Genomic DNA, 21,144 nt, shown 5'->3' with positions numbered 1-21,144 from the left:
TGCACATCCTAATTTACGTCCCTAAATAAAAGTGGCTCTTTTTTAAATCCCAGGAGTGCGATGCCCATGTGACTTCAATGGAAGTTGATAAGAGCTGTGGGTACTTGAAGAAAATAATTTCAGTTAGCTGGGAGCCCAAACCTGGATTTAGGTTTTAGCACCCATGTTTGAAAACGGTGGGCTTAAGTGTCTAGAAGAGCTTGGGTTTAGGTAGAAAAGAAGTCTTAAAGTAACTGCAGAAATTATTTAGCCTGCTTGTCACCCCATGGTATGAGCCCATTCTCATTGAAAGAATCCTAAACATAAAAAGATGCATCACTGTTTTTCCATTTCCTGCCCGAGCTCTGTGGTCTGCCTCCTTGTTTCTAAGCGAGGGGACAGGGATGTTGACAGGAATGTAAATGAAGCTGGACATGCACTTCACAAAAGGTGACAGCAAAGGAAAACCAATGACTTTGTTCTATCAAGAGACCCACATTTCCCATCCTTGAGCATAACATTCAAAGTATTCAAACTTGCAGGGCCATTTTCTCAAAGTATGTTCTCTATTGCTCAGTTTGCATTGATTTAAATTATTATTATTTTTTTTTTTGCAAATGCTGGGTGTTAGTTGCTACAACACTGCAGCAATAAGCTCTAGCTGAAATCCATGCTCCTGGAGTTAATTTTCTGAAACAACAACGATTCAGACTGGCTCTGGATGGCAGCAGTGGCACAGAACAGAGCATGTTTTCCTTAAGTCAGAGTATGATGCAAACTGAGGTGGAAAGTGACTGCAGAAATACCTCTGCAGTTTTATCAGATATCTGAACTCCCTTCCATGGCAAGGCTGCTGTAAGCTTTGGTCTGACAGAGACTCCGTAATCCTAGGTGCAAACAGAGGATTTTATAACCTAATTTTGGAGAACGATCCCTAGCATCTCCACCTGCTCAATTTCTATTGCAGTTATAGGCTTCTGCATGTTTGATAGTAGTGCTAATATGGTAAAATATTTGTTAAATCTCCTTAAAGGAGTAGAACATGGCTAGGGAGGGCATTCACTCTTTATATGGCTTTAACACCACAATACATAGGCTAACAAACTTAAATTTGGGGTTAGGCTTTGTTTAAGTTTGTTAGCATATGTATTTTGCTGTTAAATTGGTCAGGAGCCCTCCAGAGGGGAGGGGTGGGGGGATGGAAGGTGTTTAAACAGTGTTTTTTATTCTTTCTCCCCATTGGTCTGAATTATCCATGACATCCATACTGCATCACATCAAGTCCAAATCATTAGGGGAATGCCTCTGCTTGCACTGTCCAGAGGATGTTTGGATTCTGATGTCAGCCCAGTTCTTCAGCCTGATGGGAATCAGGTGTTGTCCCCAGTGTACACAGAATTCTTCTTTGCAGCTAGTCTAATATGCATTTTTTGTTACCTGGAACTGGAACAGCAAAACAAAGAAAAGAAATGCCTCATTTTCCAGCTTTGTGGGTGAGAGAACTATAAGTGAAGATTATAATGCCAGACACTGACGGCCTTAAACCGGCTGCCTCAGGAATCTGCCAAGAACTTTGCTGAAAATATGTTCTTCATCTTAGCAACGGATCTAAGACTTATCACACATCTGCCCACCTTATATGCGAATGAAGCTCCTTCTGATCTGACAGCTCAGGCATTGTCAGTTTCATCCAGAACAATTTACAAACTTGGAACCTAATTCTGTAAATCCTTAATCATTTGATCAGTCCCACTGAAGACAATGGGATTGATTGGCATGACTATGGACCACTTTAGTCAGTGAGAGCATGCTGGCTGGCACACATTCAGGTTCATGGGTATTCAGTGTTCCTTTGCAGTTACTCGGTTTACGAACATTAAAAAGTTATGTGCTCGGGTGGTGTAAAGCATAACACAGGTTTTTAGGTTTGCAAATCTGTGAACCTCTGCCTCTCTGAGATTATTTTTTAATTTCAGAATCTCTTTTGGGAATAGTCATGTACGGGAAATAGCTGGTACTTATGATTATGCTATTTCTATGCTTGTATATTCATCTTGGTATCTAAAGTTATGAGTTTAACATGTAGAAAACATAGCTAATGCCCACAAGGTATTTAGCCAGCACCTGAAGGGATGAGTCAAGTTGAGTGGCCCATTAAGGAGCACTTAGCTCTCAATGAACCCTGGAAAACGCCTGTCTACCCTTAATGGACTTTTTGTGAACGTTCTAACTAGAATATGGGTAGGGGTGATGGACATGTAACTTGCCCATGTGACTCCAAACACCATCTTTCACAGTGAGAACAGATTTCCCTTTACTTGGCTGAAGCTAAAAGGTCCTGACCTGGAAACATCTCCATTTTGCCTCTTTCCTGCTCCAGCATTTGGACTATGAACATATACTAATGGAGCATTCTAACCAAGGGACTGAGGACTTTAAGGTAATCTGGAGCCTTCCTTGATCCTTTGCAGATGGATTTATGATTTGGATCTGGTACAGAGATTGTTCTAGCTTCATTGATTGCTGATTTCTCCCTTGCAATGGACAAAGATCAGATGTCTGCTGACTTTCTCACATGAGCCAGCAGCCTTTGATACATGTGGTATAAGCAACACAGTCCTTGCTTCAGTGGTTTTCTTCTTTCCTCTCCAAATGTCAAAGCCTGTTCCCATTGAACTCAATAGCAAAACTCCTTTTGATCTCAATGGGAACAGGATTTGACCCCAAGAGATCAGAGAATGTGATTTTGATCAGCTGCTCATCTGTCCAGAGATAGTTCTCATGCACGTTCTGCCAGGCTGATTTTGATTGCCCCTCCTGTATGTCATGCTGAGGAAAATAACAAAACAATTTAGGCTGTAGTTTTATCAAGAGGTACATGGCACACACAGTTCTATGCCTCTCTTCCATCAAACCCAGATGGGACAGCATTTTTGCTTGCTTCTTGCCTGGCTGAGAGCAACACTTAGATAAAGGCAAGCTGGCAGAAGCTTAGTTTGGATGTAAGGGAGGCACTGACAGTGTGTTAAGGGAAAGTGGGGTGATTATCCGTCCTATCCTTCTTTCATTTAAGAAGTTTTCAATTTGAGGTGCTGCTGGGTCCTCAATGACACCTGTAAGCATCATTTTACAAGTGCATCTGCTTAACAGATGCACTTGTAAAATTTTAAACAGGTAAGGGGGGTGTCAGAGGGGATGGGGACAGCATGGGGGCCCTGGGCTGGGGGCGGGAAGGGGAAGAGTCACATGGAGGGTCACATGCCCCCCCTTGTGTCCCTCCCATGAGTGCAGTACCGGCCAGAACTGATTTCTACTTGCACCACTGCTGTTGACCACCCTCTGAGCAGCTAAACTCAGGCTGAGACTTGTTAAGTTACCAATAAAGGCAACACCAGGAAGAAGGGTGAGTTTGGACCATGGTTCAGGGGTCTGCAAACTCTGTGCAGGATGGGGACAGAGGGAGTGCTTGTTCACAGCACAGAAAACTCCCTGGACACTACAAGGGAAAACCTGCATCCTTTTTTTATTGCTCAGCAATGCCCGTCTGTAATAGCTGGAGCAAACTGCCCCGGTTTGAAGAAAGAGCTATTGAAATTTGATGTAACAAGCTGCCTCAGTAATACTGACATGAATCCAAGTGCACAGGGCTCCTTGGGAGCTGTAAAACCTTCAAAATAACCTTCAAAATGACGCCCAATAGTTTTTTCCGCACATATGTCTGAGATCTCAGAACTTACAGGGTTAGAGGCAGGTGCTGTGTATTTCAATAAGAAGCTGAGAATCTCCCCTTCTCAGCATTCTTGAGCTCCCACTTCTAGCTCTGGAGTTGTGAGAGTGACTTTCAACTTACCACGGGGCTATCTTTGTGTGTTGCCTGCCTCGTCCTGAATCAGGTCAGTTTCTCTTTGAGGGGAAATCTCTAGGTTTGATGGAAAGAAGGAAATGTTCCTTTGGCAGCTTGACTGATGCAAGATCTCTTTGTTTCATTTTTTTTCCCAAATCTGCTTGTGAGTTTTGATGCCAGTGGGCAGATAGCCACTCCAGTGTTCCTGGGGGGACTGTTATTGATGGTACACCAGGGAATGTGGGGAGCTGGGCTGGGAGCAGCTCAGCCACATGGACGGAGCAGCGTAGGATTTAATAAAATTTCACTTGTTCAACTTAAAGTGCACTCAGCTTCACGCTAGTGAATGAAACACGGTGCCGGTGTCAGAGCTGAGTTTTCTGCAGGGTAGCAGCTGGCACTAGGGCCCGTGGATCTCCCTGTAAAGCAGCCCAAGAGCCCTGGATTTCAGACATAACCTAACCCCAAAGTCCACCGCCTTCAGCCTCACAGCAGTCCTAGGAGCCCTGGTGAGCTATTGCTTCCCAAAGCAGAACAAATGTGTGGAGCAACACATGTTTTGCATCAGAGACCGCATAACCTAAGAGCATCCCAATGCCAGAGGGCAAGGGGCTCCCTGATATCTGTTCCACCTGGCCTGACCAGTTCTGTGCACCCCTATTCATTAATGTCATGAACTGTATCAGATTTGTGTCATGTAAAGTATCTTTGGAAAATGAACACCACGCTGATCATTCATATTCCTGTGTGGTGTATGTATGGTAAATGCCCAAGGGACCATGCAAATATGAAGGAAATGTGGGAGTAAAACGTGTTCCCCAGACTTGCATGGGGAGGGGGAAAATGGGTTTCTCCCAGACAAATGACAAGCCAACGTTTCCAGCCAAGAGTCACCAGAGTCCATTGGCAATCATGGCAAGTGGCCATTCATTTGCAAAGGAGTGGGCAGGAGCAGATCAATTAGGGGTATGAAACAGCTTCCATATGAGGAGAGATTAATAAGATTGGGACTTTTCAGCTTGGAAAAGAGATAGAGGTCTATAAAATCATGACTGATGTGGAGAAAGGAAATAAGGAAGTGGTATTTACTCCTAGCACAAGAACTAGGGGTCACCAAATGAAATTAATAGGCAGCAGGTATAAAATGAACCAAAGGAAGTGTTTCTTCACACAACACACAGTCAGCCTGTGGAACTCTTGCCAGAGGATGTTGTGAAGGCCAAGACTATAACAAGGTTTTAAAAACAACAACAACAACTAGATAGCCATTGATGGACCTTATCTCCCATGAACCTATTAGCCAGGATAGAAAGGGATGCAAAACCATGCTCTGAAGTGTCCTCTGTTTGCTAGAAGCTGGGAATGGGCGACGGGATGGATCACTTGATGATTCCCTGTTCTGGTCATTCCCTCTAGGGCACCTGGCACTGGCCACTGTCAGAAGACCAGATACTGGGCTACATGGACCATTGGTCTGACCCAGTACAGTGGTTCTTATGTTCTTATCAATTTGCATTATAGCAAACACCAGCAGGAGAAGAAACCAGCTTGGAATTTCCTTCTCCATCAGACTCCGTATCTCTTTCCTCAAAGCTTGTATGAACTGTATTTTGGGGGCTAATCTTCAGAAGAATCCACTTCAGACGTTTACTGGACTGTGAAGGAGGAGCAAAGGGAAAGTAAAACAAGTTTGTTTAATTACAAAGAGGTTTTAAGTGAGATCATGTATAAGGGATAAAGACTGAAATTATTACAAATAAAAGTGAAACAGGCTTTCTAATGCTAAAGACTTTACAAGCGATTGCCTAGGCACCAGTTAAGATTCAGACTCCTAGGGGGACACCACTATTGACCTCTCTCCATTCTGACAACTGACCATTTATTCCTATCCTGTGTTTCCTATCTTTAACCAGTTACCAGTCCCTGAGAGAACCTTCCCTCTTATCCCATGACCAGACCTCTTCATTATTTACTGCTCCCTCTATTTTTGTGTTGTGCAAACTTTGTCAGTGATTTTTGTTTTCTCCCAGGACACTGATAAAAAATGTTAAATAGTGTAGGGTCAAGAATAGATTCCTGCAGGACCCCACTAGAAACACAGCGGTTTGATGATGATTCTGTTTCCAACTACATTTTGAGACCTATGTTGGGTAGCTTTTAATCCCTTTAACGTGTGCCATATTAAGTTTCTTTTTAGTGTTTTTTAAATCAAAATGTTATGCAGTATTAAGTCAAATACTGTACAGAAGTCTGTGTATATTACATCAGCGCTATTAACTTTATCAACCAAATCTGTAACCTCAATGGAGAAAAAAGATATCAAGTTAGTTTGACAGAATCTGTTTTCCATAACCCATGCTGACTGGCATTAATTATATTACTCTCCTTTAATTAACATTGTTTGCTTTTTCTCTTAGCTGTAATGAGGGTAACTTCTGTTAGCCATAGGGGTCTATTGGCAAGTCATCCTTTCAATCTTATTTTGTCACACAACATATTTAGCTAGACTGGTGGGGCAGGAAAGGGAATCTTCCAATAGACAGGGTTAAAGGGGCCATTAATCGAACCGTCAGGACATAAATTAAAAACACAGCTTGCCTGCAGATTGGCATCTTGATACCCAACCTCCAGCTCCAAGCTACAGAGACTACACAAAATAATCCCATTGCATTTAAAAACGGCAAATGAGAAGATGTTCGGGAGGCAAAACTTTACTGAAATTAACATAAAGCCCCTTAATCAGCAAGTGTAATCCTCAGTAGGAAAAGAATCCAAAATGTATTTAAAATCTCTGAACGACTAGCCTCTCTAATGTGAAGCAAGGATCCAAGTAAACGAATGATTTGCTTAAAAAATTCTGACTAATCTTTGGAACATTAAAATTAATATTAACTTGTGATCTCAAGTTCTATCCACTTTAGATCTGGTTTCAGTAAGTACATATAATTTGGAATGGGACCTGCAGCTGTCTTATATGCAAAAACTCAGGGAACACAGCCCGGTGTTTTAATCAGGGAGTATTTAGGGAGGTCTGCTGCACCATTTTGTGTGTAACCCATAGATACATTTTAAGTGAATTAAAATAGAAAGAAATCCTATTTCAGAAGGACAAACTGCAACTGCGCAAACATTTGAAACAGGCCACCTTTCCTAAGCAAACAGTATTGTTCCATCTGCCAGCATTCTGAAAGTTGCAAACCTTTGTTCTGACATGTCGGTGACTTTCCAAAATATCCCCCTTTTATGTTGAAAATTTCTATTGGGTTCTATGGGCTTTTGTTTACTTTGCAAAATCACTTCAGTCCTGTAAGTTATGGGAGAGAAGAAAACAAGTGAACTTTTCCCACTTAAACAACGCTCTGGCCACCTTTTTAACCCCCCCTCCACCACAATGAAAGCTACAGCAAAAATGCCTGTTGAAACTTGGCAAAGATCCAGGCCCCCAATGGGTAAAGGGTCAGAGCAGCATCATGGGACCCTAAAAGCCCCATAACCAGCCAGAGAAGGGTCCTCCAGACCCCCATAAGACTGTCTTCCAAGGGCTCCCTTTCAAGTCTTGGCGTAGCAGATTTGCAGGGGGGTGGAGGGGCATGGTGGAGCAGAGCCCCTGTGCTGTCAAGTCCCCAGCCTTATTGTAACTAGGCCCCAGGGTGATCTAAGATACACTGAGGGCCTCTCTAGCCCCCCAAACAGCCCAGGGTCAGTTTGCCGACAACATCCAGTGACCAATTATATCGCTGCAATTGCTGCGATAAAAATATGGAGATCAGCTATATCAAAAACCTTGGGTAAATCAATAAATAGAGCTCCATAAAGCTCTCTGGCTTGTACCTAGAGAAATCCCAATATTCCCAATGCACAGAGCTATACTACTATAGTTACACTGACTCCAGTGGGTTCTAAATCCAGAATTAAAAGCAGTAATTTCAGTGGTATATACATCTACTCTGGGGGCATGATGTGAGTGGTGTCTGCATTGGTCATTGTTCCGAACGTTTGCACAGGTGTTTGAGATTGGCTGGTAATTGTTCAGATTGCACAGTTTACCTAATTTAACTCAAGGAGTGGCGTGTGCAGCTTTGCTGAACGATGAGAAGCAGTGTGTTTAATAATGTCAGAGATGAAAAGCACATAGAGGAATGAGCTACAGTATTGGAACACCTGCTACACGATCCGTTTAAGAGCTGGAGGTTTTTCAGTATTGTCTCCTTTCTGAAACTTCATTATTTCCTTCCCTGTAAATTACCTAGAAATAATATTCCAGAAGATTTTAACTGACTCTAATGTAGAGATTGGAGTCGAGGAATAAGTTATGAACTCATAATCGTAGGCGGTCAGACAGAACTGTTTATCATACACAATTCATAATCCTGTTCTCATGGCACTTTTGCATTACCGACTTTCACTTCTCAGAGAGAGTGAGGCCTGTGACTAATCACTGTTATGGAGAAATCAGAAGCAAACACGCACCGTTCACTATTCTGTGGTTTCCTAAAATCAGCTGAGAGTGATAAAGACTCTGGGGTGAAATCCTGCCTCCACTGAAGTCAACAGCAAGACTCCTATTCACTTTAGTGGGGAGCAGGAATTCACTCAGGAGTCCAAATCCTCCATCCTTTGTGTGGTGCATTTTTCCCCTCTGTGTCTGATCCACAGAGGCTGTGACTCTGTTAGTCCTATCAATGGAGCCTGGTTCTTTAGCACAAGCTGTAGAGTCTTTAACTTTCAGCTTGGAGGTTCCTGGATGAGCCGCCATTCATGTGCTGCTACATTGGAGCCTGAGCTGGGAGCTGCAAGCGACTCCATCCTCCGGATCAGGCACATACTGACCAGCAGTTACACTTGCACACAGAAATCTGCCATGCATGTGCAGAGACCTTTGGGATGAATGAGAAACGTCAGACTGAGCCTCGATATAAGAAGCTAGATTGTTCAGTGGTTTAATCATTAATACTGACTTTCCACCTAGGACCTTTAAGCCAAGATTTTAACTTGAGGCCAAGTGTAGGCAGAAAAGCATCCTGCCTGATCTGTGGCAGCCCTAGAACATGGAGCACAGTGCCCACCGCATTGCAGGGAGGTAGGAGGAAGGCCCAAGTATGCACGCGTGACTGCTAAGATCTTTGAGTGGCAGGGATTGCAGCGGATGGTGACAGAAAATGGGTGACTGGTAAATTCAATAAATGGACTGGGGCGATATGTGAAATATGATTGTATGGGTCACTTAATGGTGCAGTTCCCCAGATTCCCCTGGCCAGAGGCTTGGCAGAGAGGCAATTAATCGAATGAGCTGGACAAGGATCTATGTTACCGCACCTTCCCCAGCTAGGCGTCAGCAAGTACATGCAACAGCTAAATTGCTTGTGATTGGCAGAGATTGTAGTGAGAAGTGACATGCTCCCTGGCCAGAGGCCTGCTGCGGAGACAATTAAACAAGATGTGCAAGGATACATGATGGCACCTGTTGCAAATAGCACTGCATGTGCACATGCGATTAATGGCCATAGTGAATGGGAGAGGAGACAGTTGAATGTAAAGTCTTCTAAAGAGCCAGTAAATCTGGGTTGTGACTTTCTCTGCCCCTCAGAAAGGAACCCCAGTATTTTTAAAGCAGGGATGCCTACACATACCCAAATATAATGCTGTTTTTGTGCAAAAGAGGCCAGGAAAAGATTTTCAGTGTCTTAAAATGTCCTGGGCCTGTGGATCTTTTGCATGCCTGAGTGCGTGCTCTCAAGTGGTTGAAGGCGATAGCCCAAATTTAATCTAAAGCCCTCTGACTAGTCCCAAATACTAAATATGTATCACACTCACAAATGTGTGTGATACCAGCCTTCAGATCACATAATATATGAGCCTGAAAATGGATAATCCACCACCGACAGCTGATGTAATTTGAGAGTGTGCTAAGACATGACACATTGGTCCAGTCCAAATGAGTGCTGAGCTGAAAACAGTCTCCACTAAGCTTGTGACAGCCTGCGCCTTGTGTGGGAAGTGATCTCATGACCAAAGAGCCTCAAGAATGGCAGCGATGAATTCCCCCTTCAGACATACCTGGCTCATTGGCTCTTTTGCTGGGATATCGTTTCTCACACACCACAGAGTATTTTCCCCTCGTGATGTGCTGGGCTTAAAGGTGAACTGTGAAGAGATGAAAAGTAATTTTTTAAAGGAGAAAAGCTATTAAAATTCAATTTGAGATGCCTTGCAGTTCAGACCCTTCCCCCCAGGCTCCTCAGCTCAGACACCAAGGACTGAGCAAGGCTCAATGCACATGATGTGATGGTAGCTCAGCCTGCTTGTGCGCTGTCCTAGCCAGGCACCAATCCTTGCCAGCTTGGGGGACAGTCCCCAGGCCCTCAAGCAGAGGAGGGCTGCAGTGCTCTGCTCCTGTCCAGAAGCAGTTCCTCTAGGCTGCCATGGCAGGACTGACCCATGACCCAGCTGCCTGCAGTCCACTCTGTACTGACCCTGCTGCTGCGACAGGGCCTACCTCCTTGTGCCATGCTGATCCTGCACTTAGTCCCCAGCCCAGCTCTCCCTTGCCATTAAAAACAGCCTCTGATCTACCTAAAGTGCCTCTGCTACCAGGCCCAGATATTTTTTAATGTTGCTGCTCAAGTCCCACTGACAGAGAAGTAGAGGCCCAGTTCTGTTGCCTCCAATAGAACCCAGGGCAAAACTCCTGTTGATTTCAGTGGGTCAGGGTTGGAGTCGTGTCTGAAAGAGGAGAATTGTGAGCATCTGAGAATGCTGGTGCTGGAGGGATCACTATTTGAGGAATGAGAAAAGGTGAAAAATCTCATCGCTCACTTGTGCAAATGATGACTAAGGGAGATGCTCACTACTGAGGTGTAATTCAAGGGAGTAAACCACAGGGCTGAGGGATGCCCATGATGAAACAATGTAAATGGGAGTTATGGGTTGAAACTGAGAAGATTGATCCAGGAAGAATATCAGCAATATTTCTCAGTGGGGAGGTCTGATATACTGGTGGCGGTGGGGAGTTCCCCAGAGATGTGGTAGAAGGCTCCGTTTGTCGTCTAGACTGGACAAAGCAGATGAAATATATTCTAAGGAACAATCCAGCACTGGCAGGGAATATTGATGGCTTATCTCTAATGCCCATGGGCCCAATCCCTTTTCCAGTAAAGTGAATGGGAATTTTGCCATTGGCTTCCATTGAAGTCCATTGGGACCTGTATTTCTGAAAGTCTGGGCGCTTTTCGGTTTATACTATCAAACTGGGAAAAGGCATTGTTTGGAATCTTTCATACGTGCCTGTAAAGAGTAAGTAATGGGCTTACTTCATGGAAACCCCCATTGATCAGTGCGTGGTCAGTCAGCAAGGCAATGGAATATTTCAACCGAGGAAAAACCCAGTATTTTTATTCTTAACACTAACGTTAACTCTGAAGGTTTTTTTGAACTTTTAAGATCTTTCCCAGAGTCTGGGGAATGCTTTCCTTCGAGTGACGGTTCTGAACAGTGTTTACAAACTTCTAGGTATTTCACATGTGGCAGGCAAAGCTGACGGTGCCGTTACTGTCACTTACAAACACTTATTATGGTCTGTGTTACAGTAGTGTGAGTGGCTCCATCCAAGATCAGGGTTCCATTGTGCTCAATGCTGCACAGACAGTCCCAGTCCCAGGGTGCTCATGGTCTAGGACTATAACAGGACAATGTCATCTCCCTTCTCTCTTTCCTACTCAGAGAATGTGTGTGTCACAAAGACAGGCCCCCGTCTGTGCTCTCCTGCTCTGTCTGGGACACGTTTTATTTTTTTTACTCCCTGCCAAGGCAGGCTATTTTTAGGAATGGTGTCACTAAATTTGCCTGCTACAGCAGTAGCACTCCTGAGGTCATTGCTTCTCCGCTGTGTCTCTTTGCTGGGATCTCTGGCACTACTCCCAACAGGGGTTTCTGGGTCACAGTGGGTGTGAGGTGGCGGGCATTAGAAACAAGGTGGAAGAAGGAGATGCTATTGCTCCATGCACAGATTCACCTTCCTGTTGCTCATTCTGTTAGCCCGAAGGTGTTGGTTTCTCTGGCACTGCTCACTGTCTCCCTGGCTCATTCCTTGTTTGCCCTTTTCTCATGTCGTAAGACTTCTTCCCTGTCTGTACAGGGTGCTGTAGCTTTGTGACGTACTCTCCCCTTGGATCCCTGGGAACTGCATGGGGGCCTACTCCTTCCATCAACAGCCTTCCAACCCCCTTCCCCTCGAGGGCACAAAAACACACCCACCGAGCATCCCTGCCTCTCCTCCACTCTGTCAGGAGACGCCATAGATCAATGTTGGTGTCCCTTAGGGTAACATCTTTCCTTCGTCCCCATCCAAATGGGGATGGATTTGTTCAAGATATGCAGGCGAACGTACATTATATCTTGGCATTTACATCTCTGGCAACCTGTCTAATCAGTCATCTAGCAGGACCTGTTGGCAGGTTCGCCTGAGCTGAGTGCCTTGTTTAGATTCACTAAGCCAGTGATTGTACTGTTGCCTTTTATAAGGGGGATTTGAAATCTAGATTGCTGATTGTTTATCTGTACTTGCTTTCTGACAAACTGAAAAGCTGAAATTAACTCATTCGATCAGGGTTTTGTCACAATGGGGAAGGTAACTTCAGCCTATTTCTGACCATTTCAAAAAGACTTTTCTTGTGTTTTTCCTCCGGGTGCCATGTTGGACCTTTCCCCTTGCAAGTGGTATGAAAGTGGGGGCTGGTTCCAATCTGGAGAAGACTCAGTTCATGACCAGTTTGGTCCTTCTTGATCGTTGTGCCACGGCACCTTCCGTTTAGCTGGTAAACAAATTGCTGCTTGATGACTGAAATGTAGTGGGGTCCTTTATTCAGGTATTCAATACATCTGCCACAAGGATACTGTTTGCTGCAGGTATTTGATATTATTTGCACCGGGGAGAAGGCAAAATTTCTCCCTATTTCCACAGAATCACTAAAAAATAAAGATGTAATGTCCCTGGTCTTACAGTGTGTGTGAACACTTCCCCAGTAGCAGCAGGTTTTCATCTGTGTGGTCTGCAGTGCTCTTATTCCAAGCCTCAGCACCTGGCTGATCTGAGATGCAGACAATGAACTTCCCTTCATGGACCCAGGTTTCATGTGGGATCAGCTACCTTCTCCCAGCTATTGATGAAAGTGCAGGAGACTTTCCTTTCTTTTGCAATCTTACAAGTGTGTGAAAGTCACCACTACAAGAAAAAGCAAAGTGATATTGTGAACTAAAATGATTGGCAAACTGGCTGACAAACGCTATGGGAAAATGATCTTTAGTATGTACATTAACAGCTTGCAGTTTCAAAGAATTCCTTTTTGAGTTGAAATGAGTAGCACTTTTGTTCTCTTTGCAGAGATTCATTCCCACAGCAGGGAGAGCGTAAGAAAAGGCAGAATGGTACCCTCCAGATGACAGCCTGATCAGTTAATTTCAACCTCAACTTAAAACGCATCGTTTCATGTGTGATTCCTCACAATCCTCAGTCCATCATTTGCAGAGCCCTGAAGAGAGCAAGAGAGCATGTGCCCTCAGCCCCAACCACTCCCAGTAGACCAAATGCATTATCCTCTCCAGTGCCCCATCTGAACCGCGGCTAGGAAAAAAAAGCACCAGAATCAGTTAACTTCCCTCCCCCCCCTTAATAAAACATAAAAGCAGCAACAAAAGAAGGCTGCAGAGAGCAGCAGGAAGATCACTGAGAACAGAAAGCAGCTGAACTTAACACACACAAATGGAGGTTTGTTCTCATTCCTGCCATGCAGTTTTCTGTAACGTTGAGATGGAAGATAAATGGTTTGGCTGCATCAGCCATTTGGAATTGGACAACTAATGCTCTGCGATCACTTGGATTTTTTTCTTTTTAAAAATAGCCAATTTTGAATTATAATTATTAAAAGCAAACAGTATTAACCTGCCTGTCATGCAAACAGATAAAACGCAGCGCACGCGCTGTATGGAGAAGGATTAATAAGAGTGACAGCGAAATGGAATCACACTGATCTAAAGGATGCACCTACGAATACACGCTACAAATGAATGGGGAAATGAAACCCGAGCCCAGCTGGCACGGGGCGAAGAGGTAGAGCTTGACAAATCTCTCACTGGCAGGGGAGTGGGCTAGATGACTGACTCGAGCTTTTCTGGCTCTCACTGTGTTCTGTTAGTCTAGGCACAGATTCTGCCCCACTAGGTCCCTCCACAGTGATGGGTGCAATAGAGGAACTGGAGCAGAACCGATTTGACTGCCATTTACTGAGATCTGTGGTGGACCCGTGTGGAGGGGGAAAGGGACAAAAAGGGATGTTCCTTTATCCACCCTCCCAAACATCTGTTTCCCCCGGCCCCACTCCTGCAGGGGGCACCATGCACCATGCCATGGGAAACAGCACGCTCCCCATCACATTAGGCTGCTCTCCAGGGAAGGTTTGCCCGGCGTTACCAGGCCTCTGCCTGTTCTGACTCCTCTCATGAACGACAGAGCACAACTAGGGTTACCGTCTTTCTGATGGCAGAAAACTGAACACCCTTGCCCCGCCCCGGACCTGCCCCTTCCCCGAGGCCCCGCCCCTGCTCACTCCATTCGCCCCCCCCTCCGTTGCTCACTCTCCCCCACCCTTGCTCACTTTCACCAGACTGGGGCAGGGGGTTGGGGTGCAGGAGGGGGTGAGGGCTCTGGCTGGTGGTGCGGGCTCTGGGGTGGGGCCAGGGATGAGGAATTTGGGGTGTGGGAGGGGACTCCCGCCTTGGGCAGAGGGTTGGGGTGTGGAGAGGGTGCAGGCTCCAGGAGGGAGTTTGGGTGCAGGAGGGGTCTCAGGTCTGGGGCAGGGGATTAGGGTGAGGGGGGATGTGCGGGCAGCTCCCACAAGTGGACGGCATGTCCCTGCGGCCCCTAGGTGGAAGCACAGCCAGGCAACCCTAAGCACAATGGGTGCACTGTGCCAAAGGCATGCACAGCTGCCGAACCGGATGCGTTGTCCTGACTGAACAGGGATCTGCGTGGTCAAATGGCGAGGGTCTAGGGTTGCCAGGTGTCCGGTTTTTGATCCTGCCCAGGACGTTAGAAGTCTGGTCGGCGGCACAGCAGGGCTAAGACAGGCTCCCTATCTGCCCTGGCTCCGCGTGGCTCCTGGAAGTGGCTGGCACGACTCTGTGGCCCCTAGGCGCAGGGGCAGCCAGGGAGGCTCCATGCACTGCCCCCGCCCCGAGTACCAGCTCTGCAGCTCCCATTGGCCGGAAACCATGGCCAATGGGAGGTGCAGGGGCAGCACCTGCAGCTGGGGGTAGCATGCAGAACCACCTGGCTGTGTTTCTGCCCAGCGGCTGTAGGGACATGCTGGCCACTTCCAGGGACCGCCTGAGGTAAGCGCTGTCCAGAGCCCACGCCCCACCCCCTGCTCCAGCCCTAAGCCCCCTCCCTCACCCAAACTCCCTCCTAGAGCCCGCACCTCCTCCGACACTCCAAACCCCCAGCCCCTAGCCCCACCGCAAAGCCCACACCCCCAGCTGGAGCCCTCACCCCCCACTCCCCAACCCCTTGCCCCAGCCTGGAGCCCCCTCCCACACCCCCAATTCCTCCCTCACCATGGACTGCTCATTTCTGACCCCACCCCGGAGCCCTCCCACCCTGCCTCAGCCCAAACCCCTGCCCCAGTCTGGTGAAAATGAGCGAGGGTGGGGGAAAGCCCCCTGCCACACTGTGAACTCCTTGGCCCCATCCCAGAGCCCCTTCCCGCACCCCAAACCCCTCATCCCTGGCCCCACCCCAGAGCCCAGACCCTCAGATGGAGCCCTCACCCACTCCCGCACCCCAAACTCCTGCCCCAGTCTAGTGAAAATGAGTGAGGGAGGGGGAATGGAGTGAGTGGGGACAGGGCCTCGGGGAAGGGGTGGGGCAGGGGGCGAGGTGAGGATTTTTTTTTAACAAGAAAAAAGTTGGCAACCCTACGAGGGTCATTCCTCTACGCAGCTGCCTGAGCTCCTTAGGGTTGGGATCCCCATCCCCCGCTACCTGTCCCCCACCCCGCTGGTCCCCTGGCATGGGAGGAAGGGACGCTGGGACTTGGGGGTTTCAGTGGTGCTGCACTTTTTGCATTAGCTTGTTCCTTGTTCTGGGCAGGAGGGAGCATGTGGCCTAAATCAGTGGGAGCATGGTGTGTGCAGGGATGTAGAGCGAGGAGCTGTGACTACTCAAGAGAAATCTTGTTTCGAGCCTGGGTGTTACTCCTGAGCATGTGCAAGGGAAGCCATCGATTTCCGACCACGCAGTCATACTTAGCAAAGAAAAGTTCTTCCAGGATTGATTTTGCGTGGAATTGTCACGAGCAGCTGCTAACTTTCTCAGGCTGTGTCCATATCACCCAGGAGAGCCTGACTTCATTTTCAAAACATCAAATATTTTTATTTGCACTCAGTGTTGGCAAAAGGGCGAGATCTGTTTATTCACTGGACAGCTGTGATACCAAGCTTCAGGAGGGATTGCTGCGCTGGGCATTCTCCATGCTCGCTCGCCCCATGACCTCTTTGCTAATACCGCTAATAGGGCATCCAGTTGCCGTAGTGGGTTTTGTGATATAAAGAAGAGATGGATTCAGCCTGGGGCCACCTCTCTGGCACAACTCTTCCAACATGTGAGGGATCAGTTAAAATGGAACCTTCATCACATCCAGTCAAGTAGGGTTTTACAACACCCAACCAACTCTAGTTCTGCCATGTCTGCATGAGAACAGACATAGGTCAAAACTGGAACCATTAATCTGTAGATGTCCAGGGTACCTAAGTGACTTAGGACCCAAAGTCTCATTTTCAAAAGAGACTTTGGCTCTTAGAAGCCAGAGTCCCATCAACTTTCAATGAGATTTAGGCTCTGAAATAGGTAATCACATTAGAAAACATGACTTAGGCTTCTAAATCACTTAGGTGCTTTTGGAAATTTTACACCAAAGCTACAATGGGGTACTGAATGGCTCAGTGGCTTGTTGATCATGCCCTGCCTAAGTCACCAGTTCATATGGGAAGTCCTCTTCAACATGAGCTTTTCACAGGCTTATGGAAATAACTCAGCTGATGGTGTTGGTTTTAGTTGTTTAGTGGACAAGTCTGTAGGAGAGACAAGGAAAACCAGAGGTGGTTTTGGGATTTAGTTTTGCTAACTCAAGCAGATGAGTTATGGTTTTGCAAACCCAGGCTTTATGTATAAGGGGAGACCTAATGAAAGAGAAAAATCCAGCTCAGAGTAGTTCATCATAGACTATGAGAAATATTTTTTTGTCAAAATAGGTGCATAAAACGGTGCCTGAATCCATAAGATTCTTATATTTTTTTCCTTCTTCTCTAAACTGAAAATGGCTTAATTTTAATTTTGCAACAAAGGACAAAAATCAAAGATGGGATCTGAGCTCACAACTTGTGAGCTGTATTTGAGTTTGCTAGAAATTAAAGTGACCACTGATTGACAGAGAAGGATTTGTACTAGCTTCAAAATATGGTTTGCTAAAAACCATTTAAACACAACTCCACAAGCCTCAAAACAGCTGCTTTAGATTCACAAATCCTATCTCCCTGCTCTGGAAAAGACCTAATTTCACAATAGAATTATTTTCCTAACAAGCAATAATTAATCTTCTTGGAGTTTTTGGTGCACTGAGCTATTGGTTTAAAGCTAATCGTTAGTAACACACCTTTGGGGGGACAACCCCATGACACTGTATGCACACAGAAACGCCCACGTGCAGCTCCTGGAAAGGTACTGCAACAGATTACGAAACAGTTTGTAAGCATTTAAGGGGTAATAGGAATAACCAACATGGATTTGTCAAGAACAAAACATGCTAAACCAACCTAATATTTTTCTTTGGCTATGTCTCCTCTTGTGTGTGTCCATAGGTAGTTGTCCATGTACTGCTAGTGCATGTACAGTGCTGGTATGTGTATACTCTGTGTCCACACATATACCCACGTCCACAGCGCCCTTTGCTGGTTCACGACATTGGCGCTACCATTTCAGGGGTGGTATCCCAGAGTTCAGTGCATCATAGGAGACGTTCTAGAAACCGCCTTGCTGCGTGTTGCTGGAACCATCCTCTGCTTTCACACATTTGGTGATGGCAGCTGCCTCTCACCTCTTCCATCTGCCAGAAGACATGGAGCAAGTGCAGGATCATGTGGTTCTGCTCCAGCTATTCCTTGTGGTGCAGTATCTATCCGCAAGATACTGGACCGACACGGCCCAAAACTTTCTGAGACACCGAAGACAGCTGACCGAGAGGGCAAATGACAATCCAGTGTGGTCCCATGGTACAGATGTTGTCACTTGCTGGTAGAACCATGGTCGGCCCATAGCTGGACTGCCAAGTCTCATCCAGGAGAGCCAGCACAGTGTAGTGGGATCACATCATTTTGGAAACCCAGGACGATGACCAGTGGCTCCAGAATGTCTGAATGAGGAAGCAGAACTTCATGGAGCTGTGCAAGGAGCTTGCACCAACCAGACCACTCGCTTTCAGAAACCCATACCTGTGCAGGAGCAGGTGGCTATTGCCCATTGGAAGCTGGCAACACCTGACAGCTGCTGATCACTTTCAAACCAGTTCAGGGTTGGAATATCCACTGTCCGGTTGGTGACTGTGCAGGTTTGCCAGGTATCAACGCTGTCATCTTCCCACAGGTGGTTGCTGTAACTCAAGTACAGCAACTAGAAATTTCAGGGGATGGGGTTTCCTAATTGTGCAGGGGCCATTGATGGCACCCACAACCCCATCCTTTGCCCATAAAAAGGAGTGAGTGACTATGTGAACCGAAAAGGTTACTATTAGCTTGTTCTGCAAGGCTTAGTGGACCACAGATGCTGGCTCATGAACACTGCTGGGCACATAGGAACCATTCATGACGCCAGGGTGTACTGGAGATCGGGATTGTACTTCAGGAGGGAAGAAAGAACGTTATTCCCCAGAAACATCATGGTTCTCTTTGGTGTTTCTGTGCCTAGTTTTGGCGGACCCCACATACCTGCTCCTAACTTGGCTCATGAAGCTGTACTCTCAGCAAAAAGGAAATCCAGCTGAGACTGGGCAGCTGCAGAATGGTTGCTGAATGGGCCTTTGGGTGGCTGAATGCCATTGGTGATGCCTGTGCACCCAGCTGGATGCCAATGTGGCCAGCGTGGTTAGCATAATGGTGGCATGTTGTGTCCTTCAGTGTATGTGAGGATAAAGGGGAATACTTCCGTATGGAGTAGGCCCAGGGCAGAACCAGTTTGCAGAGCTTGTACAGATAAAATCTCACCCATGTGCACACTGGCCCAGGTTCCCAGAAGGCAAGGGACATCCAGGACAACATATGCTCGCACAGCCTGGAACAGCCGGCAACCAGAAGGTAACTGCTGTGACTGCCAAGGGACATGCCACCCCGTGCTGCTGCATGGAAAGCCCAAGACAACATCGTCACTTAGTTGTGTGCTGACACATCTTTGTGGGTTTTGAGCCCCTGCAGCTGATGCTCCTGTACCCATTGACCGCAGACGACTGTGAGAGTGGCTCCTCCAGGTGAACACCTTTGGCTGTGGGTTTGTGCTGTGAAGGGTGGCACTGCAGTTCTGTTGCCATCACTGTGCAATGTTGTTGTTCTATGCGAACACCTGTGCTGAGGAGTGGCTTGTGGAGAGCACTCAGTCATTGGCAACAACTGTCAAAACGGTTCTGGGAAGAGCACCAGAACGTCCTTCTTTACACTGTTCCCTGGTAGCATTGATTGGCTGTCTTGCATGACTACGCCCCCGGCTGAAAGTGGTGAAGGTTTGGTGGAGGTGGGGCAGGAGGGCTGTTTCAGCGCTGCTCGTTGTTGGGTATCTTTGCTGTTAATTAAATTTTGTTCCCTTTCTGTGTGCGGTCAGTTACTGTATTATTGAAGCCATAGAGATGTGAACTTTTCTTGTCTTTAGTTCTGCCGCTGGTGACAGGAACAGTTAGTTCTGAGCACAGTTCACTCTCCTTAGCCCTCTGCTGTTTGCTTTGACAGGAGGCTATGTAGGGCCTGGGGTGGGAGAGAGAAAAGTGGGCATGTGACAGTCAGGGAACTCTTTGCAGTAGAACGGCACCGGGGAGTTGCAGAAATCCAATTCATACGCTGTGAATCGTCTGGAGCTCTCCCAACCCTGGGGAAAGTATCCCGTCTGTCGTAGTCAGCGAGGGGCTACACATGAGTAAATTGAACAGTTACATTTACTGACAGTGAAACCTTTTCTTAAAGGAAATGTAAATGAAAACCCAGTTGATCAAAGTCCCTGTGCAACAAGTAAACCGGTCTCCTTGCCTTTCCCCTCCCCCGGCAAGTGGGGAATGGCTGTGGAAAATTGTCTGGGTGGGGACAAACAGGGACGCAAGTGTCCCACTCTGCATGGCACTGGTGAGGCCTCAGCTGGAGTACTGTGCCTGGTTCTGCACGTGTCACTTCAGGAAAGTTATGAACAAATTGGAGAGGGTCCAGAGGAGAGCAACAGCAATGATAGCTTTAGAAAACTTGACCTATGAGGAAAAGTTTAAAAAATCCTGGGCATGTTTAGTCTTGAGGAAAGAAGACTGAGAGGGGAACTGATAACTCTTCAGATCTATTAAGGGATTCATAGAGAGGATGGGGATCATTTGTTTTCCATGTCCACTGAAGGTAGAACAAGAAGCAATGGGCTTAATCTGCAGCAAGGGAGATCTAGGTTAGGTATTAGGAAGATCTTTATAAGGGTAGCTCTGCACTGGAACAGGCTTCCAAGGGAGGCTGTGGAGTCCCCGTCATTGGAGGGTTTTAAGAGCAGGTTGGATGAACACCTGTCTAGGTTTACATGGTCCTGCCTCAGCTCAGGGGGCTGGATTTGATGACTTCTCAAGGTCCCTTCCAGCCCTGCATTTCTATGATTCTCTGCATACAGCAATATTGTATGTCAGGCATGGGGCTTACCACAATGACATGTTGTTGTTGCATTCAGGAGCCCTTGGTTTCAATGACATGAAAATAGCTGATTGTAAAGCCATCATGTTATAAACATTAGTTAATGCTTCTGTCAATCAGCCCTCTGTGGTGTGCACTAGTCTCACATCAGACGGCATTAATCTCCCACCGGCTGCTGTACAGAAATGCAGCACGGCTCTTCCATGACATCAGAATGGTGCTCAGCCCTCCACAGAACGGCAGTACAGCCCTGGCAATAAGCACCTCTGCTCTCCTGGCACCATGCTGCACTGCTGACTTGTTGGGAACATGACTCTGACTTTTCATTAAAGGATGTAAATCTTGGACTTTCGGCATCG

General features: G+C 46.7%; 1 long non-coding RNA gene across 1 annotated transcript in view; it reads left to right on the top strand.

Moving 5' to 3' along the window:
• Positions 1-14,241, top strand: part of LOC120369160 — a 73,891-nt gene extending 59,650 nt beyond the window's left edge. The window contains exon 7 of the long non-coding RNA XR_005582976.1: positions 13,203-14,241. This is a non-coding gene — a long non-coding RNA (uncharacterized LOC120369160). The remainder of the gene's footprint in view (positions 1-13,202) is intronic.
• The last annotated feature ends 6,903 nt before the right edge of the window (positions 14,242-21,144 follow it).

The sequence above is a fragment of the Mauremys reevesii genome, linkage group 7, assembly GCF_016161935.1.
Source record: "Mauremys reevesii isolate NIE-2019 linkage group 7, ASM1616193v1, whole genome shotgun sequence".
Classification (NCBI taxonomy): Eukaryota; Metazoa; Chordata; order Testudines; family Geoemydidae; genus Mauremys; species Mauremys reevesii.
This window is presented reverse-complemented; position numbering and strand designations above follow the sequence as displayed.